Genomic DNA, 19,619 nt, shown 5'->3' with positions numbered 1-19,619 from the left:
TGTTTTGGGGGGCTGCAGTGTTATGTGAAGTACTAAGGGCTTGTTGAGAGGCTGTCTTGGCTCTAGTTTGCATGGGATATTGATTGTGGAAGAGATATGCAGGGGATGTTTTTCAGTAGAAAAATGTGATGAGTGCAAGTCAATAACAAGTGGATAGCTAGATGAACTCATTTGTTTTGACTTTGTATGTCAAGAGGAAAAAGAGGTGAGATCAACAACTAAAGGACAATTTAATAAAGTTGAAGAGGATGTAATGGGCAGCATAATGAGGTGCTAGGATTAGAATGATGTAAGGATGTATTGGAACAAGGAGATAAAGTGTTGAAGAATGAAGTGAAGGAGAAGAGATGACTTACCAACTGCTGAAGAAGGATTGGTGGAGGGCAGTTCTCTGCAGGAGCAACTTGTGGCTGTTATCAGATACTAATGGAATTGACACAAAGGAAAACTGGAGACTAAGGATTAAGACCTGAAGAACTGAAAGATGCTGGAGAATTTTGAGGATTTTGAGAAGTGGAAGGCTTGGACACTTAGAACCGAACCAAAGCAATGGAAAATCTGTTTATTAAATTGAACACTAGGGTAATAAAGATTCTACCATCGGAATTGAGCTAAATAACCCTTGTGAACAAGACTATAACCCCCAAAAACACACTTGGAGGAGTGAAAACTAAACTTGTGTTTTTGAAAATCTCTCAAGTATGGAAAACAAGCACACCCAAAGACTTAAGGTTGAGTAAAGAGGCTCATGACAAAACAAAGTTTGATATGGAGAGATAAAATTCAGAACTGATGTAGGTAGTCTATTATGAGAAAAACAACAGACAAAGGCTAACACCAAAAATGTAAAGGCATAAATGCATTTGCAAGAAGTGTAAGGCTAGTTTCAGCAATATGTCTATATTTTCTTTCACTCCTACCATTTTGTTGGTGAACATAAGCAGAAGAGTGCCTAAAAAGTATGCCAGCATTGGTTAGGTAAGGAATAAAACCTTGTATTCAGCTCCCTGATCAGATTGTAAACATTTCATCTTATAATTGAATTGTCTTCAACCAAATGATGGAACTTAATAAAAAACAGAGTGACTTTAGCCTTAGTTCTTAAAGGAAACATCATGTAAATCTACTAATCATCAATGAAGTGTATGTAGTATTTAAAGCCTTCTAAGGAAGTGACATGGCTGGACCCCAAATATCACTATGAACTATTTCAAGTGGTTGAGTTGCTCTATTATGGGAAATAGGAAAAGAATTCTGTGTATTTGCCCATTTTGCAGCATCACAGAACCTAATGAAGAGTAGAAATTAGTCTTGGTTGAGGTTTTAAGTAACTTAACCAAAATTTGTGTGTGAGATTTCTGCATGGGGATGACCAAGTCTATTGTACCAAAGTATTAAAGAATTATCCTTAGTATTGGTGTCTTGAGAAGTTGAAGGTGTGTGAGATATTAAGTCATGGATATGATCAGTGGGTTGTGAACTCTGGAAAACTGAACAGAAACTAAGTGACTGTGTGCTTTGAGAAACTAAACCAGAATTAGATGACTGTATGGCTGAATGAGTAGAATGCAAATGATGTCTGTCAATAGAATGCAAATGAATATTGTCAGCATTAGAATCAGTAGATGTAGAACAAGAGTTAGCAAAACATTTCTTTTATTCATATCAAAGAAATTCTTCTACAAGTACCAGAAAACAACCATGGCATTAGAGTTGATAGACTCAATAGAGAAGAATTACATGGATTCTGTTCAGATACATTGGACTGAAAATCAATAGTGCCTAAGTTGACAGACTTATTACCAACAGCAATGTTGGCAACTCAATTTATTGTTTTCAAGCCTCTAAATTGACAGACTTATCACCTAAGGAAGTAACAAACAATTTGGGAGCTAAGGAAACAGAAGACTTAAGCTGGAATGAGCAAACTAGGACTAAGTGATTGACTAGCTGGAACATGCAACTGATAAGGCCTGCTTTAAGTCCTCCCTGCAGAAGCACTGCCTGGTAGCCTTGTCCTTAACAGTGCAACAGTAGAGTCAAATTCAACAACACACTATTATCTTGAGTAAGTTTAGAGATACTAAGAAGATTTTTGTTTACCTAGGCACACATAAACAATTTTTCAAGAAAATGCATTTAGATTGAAGAGAACTAGGTAAAAGAGAGAAACCAACATGAGTATATTTAAGGACTCACCACTGCCTACTTGCAATGATCACTCCCATCATAGCTCCTACTGATAGCAAGCTGGTTAAGATCTGAGGTAACATGGTCAGAGCACTTGAATCCATGTACCAGGCTGGATCAGGTGGAGTTGTTGAGTTAATGGTCATGGGTGTGAGAGTGGAGGTCTGAGGAAAAAGAGATGAATGTGCAGTGTAGTAGGCTTGGTTTGGTGAGTTAAATTGTGGCTGGGAACAGTGAGTGCTGGCTGTTGTTGGGGAAAATGTGGTGTTTTGTAGGTTGGACTGTGAGGACTGAGTAATTGTGAGAAAGGATGGGTGTGTTGATGAAAATTGGTGAATTCATTCCATAGAGGTAGTTGTTGGATGAGATGGTTGAAAGTTATTGGAAGGTTTGTTATGGTACTGGGAAAAAGCAGGATCAGAACCAAATGGTGATTGGATGAACTAGTTGGTGAGGTGGAACTCCATTGTAAGTTGAGTTGTAACGGTGGTAGCACTGTACTGCAGTATGACCTATTTTGCTACAAACTTGACAGACTGGTTTGCTCTATTGTTTGCTCGACCTCTGCCTCTGTTCATTGTGTTAAAGCCAGGTGGTCGATAAGTAGAAAAAGAACCATACTGACCAAATAAGTTTCCTGTTCAGGAGGAGTATAATAGGGAAGTGGTGAGGTTTGTGGTAAAGGTGTTGGTAATTGATTTGGTTGTGACGATGGGATAGGGAAACTAGACGATATTTCCCTGTGGTGACAGATAAGGACTATTAGTGGAGGTGTTTAGTGAGGCAACATGTGCGAACTTAGTGGAAAATTAAGGGAGTTGAACTTCTCTAGTCTCATCTCATACTTCTGTAATAGGTACTGAGCTTCCTGTAGAGTGACTGAGTCAAATTTTGACTCAATTCTGGAAGTCAGATTACCAACAGCAGCATCAAACTTCGGACCTAAACCATCTAATACATGTTGAAGCAATTCATCATTTGTGATTATGTGACCACTGGCCGACAAGCTCTCAGCAAAACTTCTCATTTTTAATGTAATCACTAACACTAAGATTTCCTTTTGTGTATTTTGAATCAAGTTCTTCAAGTGTAGAGCCCTAGCTTTAGATTCAGTTAAGATTCATGTTCTAATGCAAACCAAATCTCAGTAGCAGATTTACATTTAGAACATTACTGAATATCACTCTGAAATTGAAGCTAAAAGCCATGTAACAAGGAACTTATCTGTTTTCTTCCAAGCAAGTAAGCTGGATTGATCTTTCTCTTGGCTAGGGTTTCCATCGAACTTTTCACACTCAAATCAGATGAGGACACTCTCATCGGAGACAATCAGAGGTTCAGGACAAGGATCAAGACCGGTCAAGTGTTCCTCAAGTTGTGAGCTCACAGCAGATAATAATGAGATCGCCAAAATGATAGTTGTCTCTGTAGTTATCCCTTGTTCAATTTCGGACTAATCACTTGAAGACTTGATGAGAAAGCAGAAGAGTGGACTAGTGGAATTGCTAATCAATTTTCCCATGTTGTTAGTGATTGGAATTTTCCAGGAATCTCAGCCATAGACGTTTGTCTTAGGCTCTGATACCATGAAAGTTTCAAAGAAAGAGAAAGAAAGAGTAAAGAAAACTTTGAAGAAAACTGCAGATCTGATAAATGAAAATTAATTCGCGTACAGGTGTTTAGCTTCTCTTTATATAAGAGAAAGAGAGCTGCTTGAACTTGCAGTAAGTAAAGAGTAAAGTTAAGAGTGCAACTCTCTGCAATTACGCAAATGACCTTTTACTAACATTCCCCTTAAGCCATGTCCCTCTCAAAACAACTAATTCTGATCATTTTGTGGGAACAAGGGTTACTTTGAAGTATATTTTAGTAACGAGAAGAGTGATTTAAACATTGAGGCTAGATCTTGGCCGTTAACGGCCACAGATCTGGTGTTAATGGCCACAGTGGATCTGGCTTTTCGGCCAGATCACCCATCATCTGGCCATTTGACCTTTGATCTAGCTAAAAATGGTAGATTGGTTCATGATCGACCAAATTAATCGGTTGTACGTCGTTCTGATGACTACGATGGTAGCCAACGACCAACAGTTGGCTTGGGTGACTGGGGGATTGTTTGATATTATTTATGTAGATAGTGAGGGATTTCTATCCAAAAAATAATATTGAGGCTAAAGATGTCATTTCGCATATTTGGGTAATTGTTATTTAGTAGCCATATGAGAGCATTGTATCCAAAAATTTTATTAATTAAGGGTAAAATTGGTTGAATAGTTATTACCCGGTGAAAAAATAACAACCCCCCAAACAGTAATCAAATTACCCGTTTTTATCTGCGTAACCACTATTGGCATTGAAAGTTTATCGTAATCTGTATATTCTTTGAAAGTTAAGAAAACATCACGGGAGAGAATCCACATGTACGTACTAGAGAAGAAACAAAATAAACTAAATCAACATATGTTGGCCGTATGCCATATGAAAGCAAATTGCTTTAATGTGGGCTAAGAGACCTACCGTTATTACATTTTCTCAACGAAACATTGTATCCTTAGATTACGAAAACCTAAAATGAGGAAAGAAGCATATTCTAGATGAAACAAAATATTCTAAGCGACAATTATATTAAACATACATGTGGAGGTAATTTCTTGTGCATTTTTCTCATGTATTTTATTTTATTTTGGTAAATATAGCATTCACATACTTCTTATTAGTAGAACCTCAACCACCTTATTAGTTGAATTCAACCCCCTGCCCTATGTCTAACTGCAAAGAACAGTTTTGACAAACCACATAATTTTAGAATATCATGTGAACATTTTACATGTGATAGATTCCAAATACAAACAAACTGCATCTATGGGAATATATAATCATCACTCACACATGGAAAGCTACCTAATGTTGTGTGCAGTTAAGCTCACGGTCACGGGTCGCCCCTTACATGGGCAAAGGGCATCTATCCAACCTACAATATATTGTGTATAAATTTGTTTGAGTAAATCTTTCATTAAGCTCAGGGGTCGCCCTTTACATGGGCAAAGGGCATCTTATCCAACCATATATAAATGTGTTTGAGTAAATCTTTATACCAACCAGCCAATCACAGGCTACCACATCAACGTGCATGAGATGCACTCGTCCCATGGTTGGCCGGTTGTACATACCACAATGGTAGAGAGAGTTACTCTTGCTTTTAATATATGAAAGTAACATTTCTTAGGGCTGAGGTGGAATTCATATGATCTGATGTGGCAAAACATTGGATTATTCATAGATAGATCAAACCCAGGAGAAAAATTTTATGGGACAATCTCACTATCTCACTTTAATAACATGGTGAGACCGTAATGACGTAATCATGTGTTATTACATATTTTCAAATTCTCTTTCATCCATTCATCAACATGATTAAAAAATAACTATCCATTATCATTAATTCAGGTAACCATCACTATTAGAAGTGGTTTTGAAAATTAACAATATGTGTCTTTGTTTAATTGGACAGTCTCACCACATCAATAAAGGAGATGGTGAGACTGTCTAATGTAAGTATTTCTCCAAATGTATCAATGATTTTAATCTCATAATCTCTTCTAAGCTATGATAATCAAGCCTGTGATTAAAGACGTTTTGTTAAGAGGAAATTCAATGACAACGTATTGTCTAACTTATGAATCAGAAATTATTTTTTTTTAAAAAAAAAAAAAAACTTGTAAAGTTGAAGAGCACAAAGTGGGAGCCTAAACTAAGATAATAAGCAGCAGGGGAGGTTTTATAAAACAAGAAATGAGTTGCTATAAGATAATAGTGGATTATCCTTGATATTGAACATGTCCAGTTTGGATGATCATCTCAGTTATTTTTAAAAATAATGTTATATATATATAGGAAGGAAGACTCTGAAGCCGATTATCCCATTGTAGCAGGAAAACAATAAGGTAATCACGAAAGGCAATATGTTAGAAAGGCTAACAGACGACAGAGCAAAGAGTGCTTCCAACAGCCTATGATTGCAAAGGCAAAGCCCTTATTAAAGGCATCAATGCACTAAGTGACAATCCCAGAGTGGTTTAGTAATCAGATGCTCTTTCCATGCTTCTTTTTATGCATAACAGTCATATGCCGCAAATCCTATGTTTAAAGCTAGGATGGATGGGCACCTTCAAGCTTGAAAGATTCCTTATAAGGGTAAGTATAAATTCTAGGTTATTAGAGGAGCACTGAGAATAAGTTTATGTCATAAAGTAAATAACAAAGGGTTACTTGAAGTATATTTTTTAGTTATGAGGAGTGATTTAAACATTGGGGTGAATAAAGGTTGTTTCTAACTAGGCTCCCATACTTGATTTTGTTACATTATTAATAGTTTTAAATAATAGGGTTAACATTATTATTTGAGGATTAATTTGTATTAACAATATTAGTGGACTCATGTATATTCATTGTCAAATTGCTTCGCATATAGTTCCTCTAACCACATTTTCTAACCGAACCAGTGCCAATCTGAATTGATCTTGTAAGAGATCCACTAAAGACTGAATCCATTTATTTTTCAAATGGTTCATATCATCAAGTGTATCCATTCAAAATTTCAGTCCAATCAAATGATCTGCAATTGCTAATACATCTTGTTTAACATTAATTACCACTACAAGAAAAATGTCTTTCAGTGTCTAGCAAAATTAGACGCAGAAAGTAAAATTTAGACGCTAAATCATATTTTGCGTCTAAATTCCGTAGTCGCCACATAGTTGCAGAATCGCTGTCGTAGAAAGTATGCGTAGCTAAATTTTTTATTAGACGCGGAAATTTTTTTTTAGCGACTAGCAAATTAGTCACTAATTGCTTGTTAAAATAGTCCTCCCGCTTAGACGCTAATTGTTCAAGGGTAATTTCATAAAATGGTATCGCGACTAATCAATTAGTTGCAAAATGTACCTTTTAGTGTCTAATAATTTGTTGCGAATGCCACAAAAATTAGACACTAAAGGTATAAGGGTAATTTCGTAAAAGGTTTTCGTAACTATTTTATTAGTGGACGAATGTATCTTTTAGTGACCAAAATTTAGTGATTAATTCTAATCATTTTAGATGTTGAATGTGGAATCCAAAAGGTTTTCGCGACTATTTTATTAGTGGACGAATGTATCTTTTGATGACCAAAATTTAATGGTTAATTGTAGTCATTTTAGACGCTAAATATGAAATCTAAAAGGTTTTCACGACTATTTTATTAGTGGACGAATGTATCTTTTGGTGACCAAAATTTAGTAATTAATTCTAATCATTTTAAACGCTGAATGTGAAATACAAAAGGTTTTCGCGACTATTTTATTAGTGGATGAATATATCTTTTGGTGACCAAAATTTGGTGGTTAATTTTAATCATTTTAGACACTGAATGTGAAATATAATTAGAGGTGGAAAAGTAACCCGCCCGGCCTGACCCGACCCGGCTCGCGGCGGGTTACTTAATTAGGCGGGTTGGTCCTAACCCGCCCGCCAACAAAGGTAGGCCGAGTTAGGCCCGTCATTTTTGGGAAAATGGCTGGCCCAACCAGGCCCGCCAACCCTAACCCGCCGGGTTAGGCTACGGGCCGAGTTAGTCCTATTTTTTTATTTTTTTATTTTTTATTTTATTTTGTTTTATTTATTTAACTTTTTAAATAAATAATTAACAATTTATAAATGAATAAATGTAATTGTTTTTAGTTAACTTTTCAAATATCAATAATTCAATTAAATTAATTTTTTTTTTTTTTTGTTAACATTTCAAATATTAATTCAATTTTAATACAATAAAATTGTAGTATAAGAAAAATTAGATTTATTCATTCAATTGATGAAATTTTAGCAGAAGAATGAATTATATTTTATACAAGACATGGAAATTTGAGAATAAGACTTTAGTATTTATTTATTTATTTTTTTTTACGTACCATAAAAAATAATAATAACAATATGTCAAATATTACAAAGTTTTATACATTTTAATATTTATGATTTAGAAGTATAGTTTAATACTATTGTGTAAAATTATTTGTAAGAGTTCAATCATAATAGTTTAATTAAAAGAATTAAAAAAATTGGGGAAACTTGAAAAAAATAATTAATTTTTTATTTTTTTTATTTTTTTGGGCCAAGCTAACCCACCGGGTTGGCTAATGCAAACAAAATAGCAACCCATCGGATTGGCGAGTTACTATATAGCAACCCGGCCCGCCTGGGGGTTGCAGGCGGGTTAGGTTCAACCCGACCCGCTTTATGAACCCTCTCTAATGCGAGCCAGGTTAGGGTTAACCCGCCTAACCCAACCCATTTGTTCCACCTTTAAATACAATTATGCTAAATTACTTTTTGCTACTAAAAAATTAGTTGCAGAATGTGTTTTTTTTTTTTTTTTTTTTAAGAAAATAATTAGTAACAAAAGCATTTCGTATTGACATAGTTTATACATTCAACATCAACAAAATAATTGACACAATATAAAAATCTAATCACTAACATCAAATATCATATTTTCATACATATATATATTTATATATTTAGTCCATAAATGGATTTTTATGTATGATGAGCAATAAAAATCCAAAATGCATTATCATATGTGCATAACCAAAAAAAAAAAAAGCATGCACCCACATTTTCCCCACTAGTTATCTATCTGTGCATAACTAACAAAAAAATGCCCAGCCCATGTACACCATCTAACAGATATATGCAAACAATCCTAAAAAGATGGTTTTATCCCCATGTCAAAATATCTACTACCCATACAACAAAAAACTAGCCATCAATATTGTTAGCATGTCAAGTGTCAACACTTGCGGTTTTTGAAATATCTTTAGCTGATGAGGACGAGTCTTCATCAGTTGGAGATGGCAATGGCTGTCGAGTTGGAGCTTTATCAGATTGTTGTAGTTCAAGGACTATAGTTAGCTGCTTCATCATCTCCAACAAGACAAATTATTATTGTTCAAGACTTTTTATTTTCTCTTTTTGTTGATCAAATAAGATGAGCTACTCGTCCAACTGTTTAATCTTATTTTTTTGTTGTTGCACTATGCACCTTAACTTTGCTTTTGCTGCAATATCATGATGTTGAGTCTGTGAAAATGTAAAATTTTCGTTATATCTAGAAGCTTTACCTGGAACTTCCTCACATATTTCTACTCCTGTTTTTTCACTTTCCCCTGCTTGTGTTTCATGTTGCAGCTGTATCATTTTTTCCTACCATCAATTCAATGCATAATCAATAAGTCAAGCAAGAAACTAAATAATTACATATAAATTATAATTAATAAGTCAACGCACAATCAATAAGTCAGATAACCATGAATAAATTGCCCGAAACCAATCTTGTTGGAGCCATCACGTTAATAATATTAAGAAGATAACTCAAGAAATTACCTATTGTAATGCATAAGAAAACGACTAAAAATTATGTCAGAACGTTTACATTGAGAAATAGTTGACAAATGGCTTAATATTGACATGGAAAAAGCTTTGATACTATTTACTGTGGAAGAAACACCCTGACTTTCAGAGGTTAAATCTCATAATTACTTTTCCACATTTTGTACAACTGGATGATTATTAGCATTTAAAGAACTAAGCAGAGAAGAAAGAACATTTTACCAGCTTTGTCAGCTACATGGAAGAGCAGCTCCTCTATTAGGTGTTGTGTAGGATCACCATCTGGAAACTTCTCCATGAAACTCTCAACATTTGAAACCACTTCCTGATTGGTCAGATACTGATATAAGCCATCGGATGAGAGGATCAAAAATTGATCTCTCGGGCAGAGTTTATTGTGATGAAGAGAAGGCGTGCAGGATATGTATGGAGCAGTTCCAATATACTCATTTCGAAACATTTCCAATAATGAATCGTTCAACTTGGGCTGCACCAAGATGCCATGATACCATTGAGCAAGTTTTTAAAACACACCATTGGATAAAACAATACACTGGGAACTTCATCAATTGAAAAAATGAAACATAAGTGTAATGCTCAAGTGTGGTTTTGTAAGAGCAAGAATGCATAAATAGTGAAGCATTAGCAAAATCAGTAATGATATTCTTGTGGTTTGTTAGAGCAAGGACACATATATTGAAACATTAAAAAAATAAGTACAGTAATGATATTCGATTGGCTCACAAGACACAACATACAACAAAAATGATATTTTTATGCACTGATAAAGGTGACTTGCAACTTGAATCATTTCCAATGCTATATACAGCATTTCCTCTATCACAACACTTTTAAAAGATATCCAAAAATAACAACATTTTAATTTATACACTGCATTATCTGTAAAAGCCAATGTGTCTTATCCATATACCGTAGTGATGAATATTATTCATGAGGATATAATTTACTAGAACATAGCAAGCAATGAGCACCTATAATGAAGATATATGCTACCATGATGTACAAATCACCAAACAGTAATAATCATCAACCAGAATTACTTTTTATCAGAAATCCTTGCAGCAAAATAGTTATTACAAAGGATATACGACAAACCTTTTTCAGAAATCTAGCTCCAAATGCTCTGGTGACCTTAAGACGACCTCTATCTCTATCATTGACAATACATTGGCTATCATCTGGGTGTTCATTCTTTATTCTTATGATTTCCTGCAATATTAGTGCAAACCAAAGTTCTTAGCAAATCGACATTACTTCCCATCATTAACAAGACCATACCATTAGTTTAAGGGTAAAGATAACCATACTTGGCGGTGAAGGGCCAGGGGGACGGCCAAGGAAAAGAAGAAAGGCAAGTAGATTGAGTATTTTATCATTAAACTCTCAAATTAATAAACTTATTAAACATAAATTATATATAACTTACAACTGTATCAAGGAAAATAGTTTACCCTAGTTGCATTGATTTTGATAGCGTCTCATTTTTTTTAGGCTGAGGCTGGCTTAATTGGAGATAGAGAGGTGGGTGTGATTCGTACCCATTGCTGATAATGTATGGAGGTTGGAAAATCCTGTTTGCTGCATTTACTAACCAATAATTCATCATTGGTAATTAGTTTCAGAGTTATAAGATAAAACCAATATAGCAGTCATCTATCATTCTAAATATATGAACATTTTAGCAATCTAAATTGAAAATAAGGATTAAAACCTATGTGGTCATAGATATGATCAAAAAGAAAATAGTTTACTAGCATGCTATCAAGGAGACAGCCAAAAGATCAGATTTCCCTGGCAGATCCAAACACTTCTAGCAATAGGTTTTAAAAAGTGGTGCATTACTGAAATTGTCGTTTAATGACTTAATATAAAATAAGTCACTTAAGGCACAAGCGCAGAAAAGAAGTCTACTATACCTTCATCTTATACCCATTCTCAAGAACTTTCAACCGTAAAAACAGCACCACGCATGTTCATGTGACTGCAACGAACACAATACTTCAAAGCACTAGAAACAATATATGATTGATAAGAAAAACAGATAACATCTGGATTTGTCTTAAACATCAGCAATCCTCACTCATTGACATGACGAAGCAATTTACAAATATTCAATATACTCCTTAAAAATTGACATGCAAACATTACCAATAAAACAAGATGCAAGAAATAGACAGGTCACAAACTCACTATATGACACCTGAAGTGTTTAATAAGAATTTTACCAATTATGCAAATTGAAACCTAGTCCAAACGCAGGAGGCCTCACTAAAGAGCACATTAAAAGTCCTAAAACAACAATCATTTCAGCTACTTTTCTGACAAATACCACAACTTTACTCGCCTTCTTTTTCTTTAAGAACATAAATGCTGGCCAAGTTGCCACTGGAACACTATCCCTCACTTGTATGCAATTACCAACCTCTTATTAGCAATTACCAACAAACCCATCATATGTAGAGCCAAAATAAAATTAAAAAAAATCAGTCAAAGAACCTTCCATTTCCAGTTGAATTGACAAGAGTAACAATGGTTATTTCAGACTAAAAAAGAAGACGAATTAATATGTTGAACATGTCTATGAATACCTTTTAGTCTTGTTTTTTAATCTTTACACAAATGACTAAACATACCATAGATCAAGAAAACAAAGAAAAGCACCTGCGAATACTGTGAAATAAGTCTCGCCCAAGAAATTTTGAAACTCACTTTTGCTAATTTTGCTGGTCGCTTCTTCATGCGCCCATTATTAAAGACTACGCCGATAGCCTTGGATTTCTCTTCATCCAACACAGGTTTCACCTAAAACCCCCACAGAGATAAATTAAAAAAAAAAAAAAGTCAAATTACCGAATTAATAGCCAAGAAAAAAGCCCTCGAAAAACCCAGTATTTGAGAAAATATTCAAGATTTAAATAAGCGTTAATACGTGTAAACAACTATATATTTATACCTTTTTCTGAAGCGGCTCTAATTGCATTGATGCTTGCATTCCCATGAATAAGGTGAAAGAAGGTTTCCTAGAATTCCTCTCTATTGAAGGGTTAATACGAAATTGAACAATAGCAGTCACCCCATTCAAAGCTTCATTCCACGAATCAAGTGAATGAAGGTTTCCTAGAATTGCAAGACAAATTACAGTTATTATTTATCAAGTATAAGGTCCTCATGATAATCACTAGCCAAGAAAAACCCACCACAATACAATTCCAGTTTTCACCCAATTCAGTTTTCACAATCAATTCAAGAAAAACCCAGAAACCCTAGACAAATGCAAGCAAAAAAAGGATTAAAAAATTATGAATAATAAATTTATCATGGTCTTTAGGTTTCACAACAATGTTAACAAGGAAATTGAAAGAAAGTGATCGTGAATGTTTACCAATTAAGTGCTTTTCTTCAAAGCTCTCATGACTTCACTGTGAAAGCAAGTAGTTATACTATGGAAAAGAGAGGGGAACGGAGTTGTGAAGTCCAGATTTCAGGCGTACAATGGAGAAGAGGAGCGAACGGAGTGGAGAAGTTAGATTTCAGGTGTCATATGGAGAAAAAGAGGCGAACGGAGTGGAGAAGTGGAGAGTGTTTTGCGTTTTAGGGTAAAATTGGTTTGGGGATTTTGTATAAGTGGGTTTACTATCTTTTTAATTTTTTTAATTTTAAGTTTCAAAAATTTATGTGCAAAATTGCATACTTTTTTTTTTTTTTTTTTTTTTTTATTACCCTAAAATAGGGTTTTTTAATGGTAAGGATTTAGGGACTTTTCAATTTGTTTACTTTTTAAATTTTAAGGAAAAATTGTTTACTTTTTAATTTTTTTTTTAAATTGGAAATTCAGTTTTTTTTATTTTTGTGAACCACAATTGAACGGTTTCCCAGGTAAACCAAAAATTGGTTCAGTTTCCAGTTAGGTTCGGTTTCTACATTTTTCTAAACACCGCTACATTTGGGTGTTCGGGATACGCCTCGCCAAAACTCACCGAAGTTAACAATCTTCGTCGAAATAGGAACAGAATAAGTGCCAGAGTCAATGAGCGAGTTGTTGTCTACTGAACGAGAGTGGTAGAAACTAAAACTGTTGTTCCAATGCTGAAAGGAGGTCAACTATGAGGGTTTGTACAAATGAGTGAAATAGCGGTTAAGCAAAAGTTTTAGGGAAAAATGGTAATGTTAGACGAAAGAGAAGACAAAAATAAAATCAAACACCATTCGTTTATTAGTAACAATAAACGAATTTAAAGCACTCATCACAATTATAATAGCCATTGTAATGTCAGATGAAAGAGAAGACAAAAATAAAATCACCCATTACGAAGTTAAAGCCACCCATTTAGGAATGTCACTAACAACAGATGCTTAAACAAATTAAAACAAATGTTGTGAAGAAACAGATTGAAAATCAAATAATAAAATTGCAATACCATCTGTAAAAGAATGAGCTTTGACATAAAAATAAAAAAAAGTAACCTTCAATGGGGTAATGTAGGCGGCAAAAGTAGAATCAAAGAGATGGTAATGTAGGCAGCAAAAGTAGAATCAAACAATAAAATTGATTTTGGTTACTAGTAGTATATATTATTTTTAATAAACAATATTTAGTAGCTAACATTTTGGTTGCAAAAAAATCCTATTAACAACTATAACTTTAGTTGCCAAAATAACATACCCAAAATTTCAATTTATTTCAAGCAGGAACATAGGGTGCTCAAAATTTATTACACATTTGGCAACTAAAATTTTAGTTGCCAAAAGAAGATAATTTGAAACTAACTAATTAGTTACGCAACAGTAATTTTAGTCACAAATTAAAATAATATTTTTTTCATTTTACTGGGAAAGTTGGGTTAAAAAAAATTCATCAACTTTTAGCGACTAAATACATTTTAGTTGCTATACATAAGTTTTTGCAACTAGTTGTAATACGCACAAAATAATTAGTTGCCAAATGTACCCTCGGCCCTTTGCAATTATTGTCAAAAACTTGGATATTTCGGTAATTGTATTATTTTGTAACTAATAAAAATAGTTACAAATTAATTAATAAATATTTGCATATAATTTAGCAACTATTCAGTAATTACAAATAATTGTTTTCTGTAACCATAATTTTAGTTGCAGAATACCTTGTTGTAGTTGTCAATTGTGTTCGCGCAAGAATTGGCAGCCAAATAAATTAGTTGCTGATGTGATATTTTGGGCAACCAATCAAATTTGTCACAAAATATTAATTTCAGACGCTAAAGGCGGGAATAAATGGGCCCTAGAATTTTATTCCCTTTGGCCGAATAATTGGAATTTAGTTACTAAATGTAGGGTATCTGCAACTATTTTTGCATAGTTGCAAAAAAATTGGTTGCAAAACGTACTTTTTCTTGTAGTGTACTAATAAATTTATCCGTATTAAAGTGAATATAAATGGATTATATCAAACTAATATGTGATTTATTTTTATATTATTAGTCAGGCTTTTTATTATTATACATATGTATGTTGAGATTGTGAAGCCAAATTCAATCCAAATTAGAATTAGATTAGGACATGAGTTTTCCTAATTTGTGTTTAAGTTGAATTGTTTTCTTTTAGGAATACAATTGGAAATATGATTATAATTGTATTAGGAATTAAAATATAATTCCTATTAGGATATGGGATTTGAATCCTATTAGGAATAGTGTCTCATGTATTACCTATAAAAATGGGTTAAGTTCTAGAGTTAGACATCACAAATTAAATAAAAGGTAAAGCCACAATTAAAGAGTGAGAGCCACCAAATAGGGTTTAGTGAATGAGCCAATTTGTGAGGCTTGTGGGAGATTCTTGTAATTTCTTTTCTTCTTCTTCATAGAGAAATTTCGTAGTGGCAAAGTGGACTTAGCTCTCATACAGAGAGTGAACCACTATAAATCTTGTGTTTGTGTATGTGGTTATTTTGTGTCCTTTGTTCGCACTATTTTTCGCTTTCAGAGTTTTAGGATTTGCTAGTATTCAATTAAATCCCCGAACAACTGGTATCAGAGCAAGGTTCAAGGAAGAAAGCAATGGTTGGAGAAGGAGGATCTAGACCTGGGATCAACAAGTTTGATGGAACATATTACGCGTTTTGGAAGATACAGATTGAAGATCATCTATATGGTAGAAAATTACATCTACCTCTCCTAGGAGTAAAACTTGAAAAGATGTCAAATAAAGATTAGGCACTCCTTGATAGACAAGTATTAGGAATCATTTGGTTGACATTGACCAAGAACGTGGCAAGTAACGTGGTGAAGGAGACAACCACAACAGGGTTGATGAAGATCTTGTTCGATATGTATGACAAGCCTTCTGCGAATAATAAGGTACATTTTATGAAAAAATTATTTAATCTTAAGATGAGAGAAGTTGCTTCCGTGACAGAGCATATGAATTATTTTTGATACAATTATTAATCAACTGTCATCTCTAAAAATTGATTTTGATGAAGAAGTTTGTGCCCTAATTCTTATGGCCTCCCTACCAAATAGTTAGGAGCCTATGAGAGCAGCAATTATACGAAATTAAAGCTCACAGATGTTAGAGACAAAATTCTTACTGAGGAGGTTTGCAAGAATGATTCGGGTGACATAACATCGAATGCTTTGAATGTTGAAACAAGAGGCAGGGGCTATGATAGAAATTCAAACCGAGGTAGAGGCAGATGAAAATCAAGGAACGAAAGAAGCAAGTCCAGGTAGAACTGTGGCAACAAAGGCCACATACAGAGGAATTGCAAAGCACCAAAGAAAGGGGAGAACAACGATAATGACGCCGCCAATGCTGTAACTGAAGACATACAAGATGATTTACTTTTATATGGTGTTAAGTTTATCAATGATTTTCTATGGCTTGGTGTTAAAAATGCAAGTATTTTGACTTTACGGTCCTTAGTTCGAGTTGCATTAATATCATATTTATATTTTTTTCATTTTTTCATTTTTATATTATGTTTGGTTTAGTTTGGATTATTTTTTTTAATAGTAATCAATAATAAAATATTATGATGTTTTTGTTCTTATATATATATTTAATATGTTTGGATGATTTTTTTTTTTCAAATGTCATCAATAATTAAATATATAAGTATGTAGAATTTCAATTAATAAATAATAAATTATTATGGTATATAGCATGACAAATTTAATAACATGATAGATTGTATAATCAAGTGATATATAACATAACAAATCTAATAATATAATAACTTCATATTTTTCCAAATATAATCAATAATTAAATATTATAATATAACATTTCAAGTAATAAATAATAAATATAGTATGATAAATTGATGAATATAACATATTGTATAATCAAATGATATATAGCTCGAAAAATTTAATAACATAATAGCTTAATTAAATATAATATGACAAATTTATGAATATAACATATTATATAATCAAGTGATATATAGCACGACAAATTTAACAACATAATAGCTTAGTTAACCTAAGTTATATATATATATATATAACAAATTAATTACACGTATGTATTGATCATATATTACAATAGACTCTCATTCTACAATAAATTTATGGGTGCTGATATATATATATATATATAATAGATATTATATATATATATATATATATATATATATATATATAATATTATATATATCTATATCTATATATATGTAGACATTTAAAATATTTATGATAATATATTATTTTAATAATTTAATAACATATTAAACACATTTAATCTATGATTAATATATATATATATAATAAAAACCCAATAACTAACCAACTAACCCAGCCCAACCCAAATTTTAAAACAAAAATCCAAAACATAAGTTATTTGAATGATTTCAAACATATTTCGAACAACTCGTTTTGTTAATCGAACAATTTTGGATGGTGATTCTAGTGTTTGTTCGAGTTTGAACATGATTTCGAATAACCCATTATGCTTATCGAATGATTTTATAACGGGGGTGTTCATTTGTATTCAGTTGGTTTGCAACCCTAATGGGAACTCTCCTGCATGGTTTTACCTTGGACAAGTCCAAGGAGAAGCTAATCAAAAAAGGCCAAAGACCAAAAGGATGTACAATCCTCCGCATAAAGGCCCAATAAAAAACATGCCTTAGCAAAAAAACAAAAACAAAATATCTATACAAGGCCACATAGCCCAAAAAAGGAACTCTGTATAGCCCAAAGGAGGGCCCATGCATCTGCACATCTTGCCCATACAACCAACCCACCTCCCATTCTACATACCTCAACAAACACAAACTTGCTCACCTAAAATTATGAAAATCATCCAGCTCCCCACACAACATTTTCAAAAACATCATCAACATAAACAAGAATTATGATCATTCCATCCACCTAAGGGTGGCTAGAGAAAGAGGGTATTAGGGAATACTTAAAACTATGTATCGCGATATGGGTGTTACAGTGGCCTAAAGTGACCCTTAGAATTTTAACATTTAACATTACTGCCTAATGTCGAGGTCATGACAATTTCCTCCTCAAGGTTTGAGGAAAGTAACAAACACATCGACAACCTTTAGATAGTAACAAATGCACCCAAAATATTAATTATTTACCATAGCATCTTTTGTCTAATTATAAATCCAAAATTTAATTAAATTCCATACTGAAAAATGTATAAAATAAAATGTCAGAGTAAAGAATAATACTAGTGTTTCTGAAACAATGTTTTAGATTCTTTTCAATTTTTATTTTAATTAAATAAAAACTGAAAATGATATTACAGTCTTTATTAGAGGTGGAACAAATGGGCCGGGTTAGGCGGGTCAACCCTAACCCGGCCCGCAATGAAGAGGGTTCAACCTGGACCGCTAATATAGCGGGCCGGGTTGAAGCCAACCTGCTAGCAACCCCCGGGCAGGCCGGGTTGCTATATGGCAACCCGCCAACCCGGCGGGTTGCTTTTTTTTTGCAATAGCCAACACAGCGGGTTGGCTTGGCCCAAAAAAAATTTTAAAATTAATTATTTTTTTCAAGTTTCTCCCATTTTTTTAGTTCTTTTAATTAAACTATTATGATTGAACTCTTACAAATAATTTTACACAATAATATTAAACTATACTTGTAAATCATAAATATTAAAATATATAAAACTTCGTAATATTTGACACATTGTTATTATTATTTTTTATGGTACGTAAAATATAAAAAAATTAAATACTTAAGTCTTATTCTCAAATTTTCATGTCTTGTATAAAATATAATTCATTCTTATGCTAAAGTTTCATCAATTGAATGAATGATTGTCAATGAGGGAGGTCCTAGTGAACCACCCCCAAATTAGTTGTTTTGTAAAATGTAATTTGTAAATTAATTGTCAATTATTGCATTCTTTTTTCTTTACTAAGTTTTTCTCCCATTGGGTTTTTCTTGGTGAGGTTTTTAACGAAACAATAGTTATTGTAATTTTTTATTTTATTTTTTCATAAATGAATAAGTCTAATTTTTCTTATATTACAATTTTATTGTATTAAAATTGAATTAATATTTGAAATGTTAACAAAAAAAAAAAAAAAATTAATTGAATTGAATTATTGATATTTGAAAAGTTAATTAAAAACAATTACATTTATAGTTGATTCATTTATAAGTTGTTAATTAATTATTTGAAAAGTTAAACAAAAAAAACAAAAAAAATAAAAAAATCTGGCTAACCCGGCCCGGACCGCCGCCTAACCCGACGGGTTAGGGTTGGCGGGCCGGGCTGGGCCAGCCATTTCCCCCAAAATGGCGGGCCTAACCCGACCTGCCTTTGTTGGCCCGCGGGTCAGGCCCGGCCAGCCAAAGTTTGTAACCCGCCGCAGGCCGGGCCGGGTTACTTTTCCACCTTTAGTCTTTATATGGTAAAGTAATCAACTTTAGGGGTGAATTGTAGCTTTCTCAAACTTTGAGGAGGAAATTGTTATAAACCCGTCTAAACAACATCCATTTCCGCCCTGCCCAAAAAGTTGTTATGTCCAGTCCCAT

The 19,619-nt window shown here is 33.3% G+C and overlaps 1 long non-coding RNA gene across 2 annotated transcripts; it reads right to left on the bottom strand.

Moving 5' to 3' along the window:
* Window positions 1-9,275: 9,275 nt before the first annotated feature.
* Window positions 9,276-13,054, bottom strand: LOC116119077. Of its 2 annotated transcripts, XR_004126311.1 has the most exons (7): window positions 13,016-13,054; window positions 12,587-12,750; window positions 12,343-12,435; window positions 11,060-11,220; window positions 10,729-10,842; window positions 9,835-10,099; window positions 9,276-9,426 (listed from the first exon to the last, which is right to left on the bottom strand). It is a non-coding gene; the product is annotated as an uncharacterized LOC116119077 (long non-coding RNA). The 2 variants fall into 2 exon arrangements; XR_004126310.1 differs by lacking the exon at window positions 9,276-9,426 and having other exon boundaries at window positions 9,519-10,099.
* Between the last annotated feature and the right edge of the window lie 6,565 nt (window positions 13,055-19,619).

This window comes from Pistacia vera, unplaced genomic scaffold (genome assembly GCF_008641045.1).
Source record: "Pistacia vera cultivar Batoury unplaced genomic scaffold, PisVer_v2 Contig871, whole genome shotgun sequence".
Classification (NCBI taxonomy): Eukaryota; Viridiplantae; Streptophyta; class Magnoliopsida; order Sapindales; family Anacardiaceae; genus Pistacia; species Pistacia vera.
This window is presented reverse-complemented; position numbering and strand designations above follow the sequence as displayed.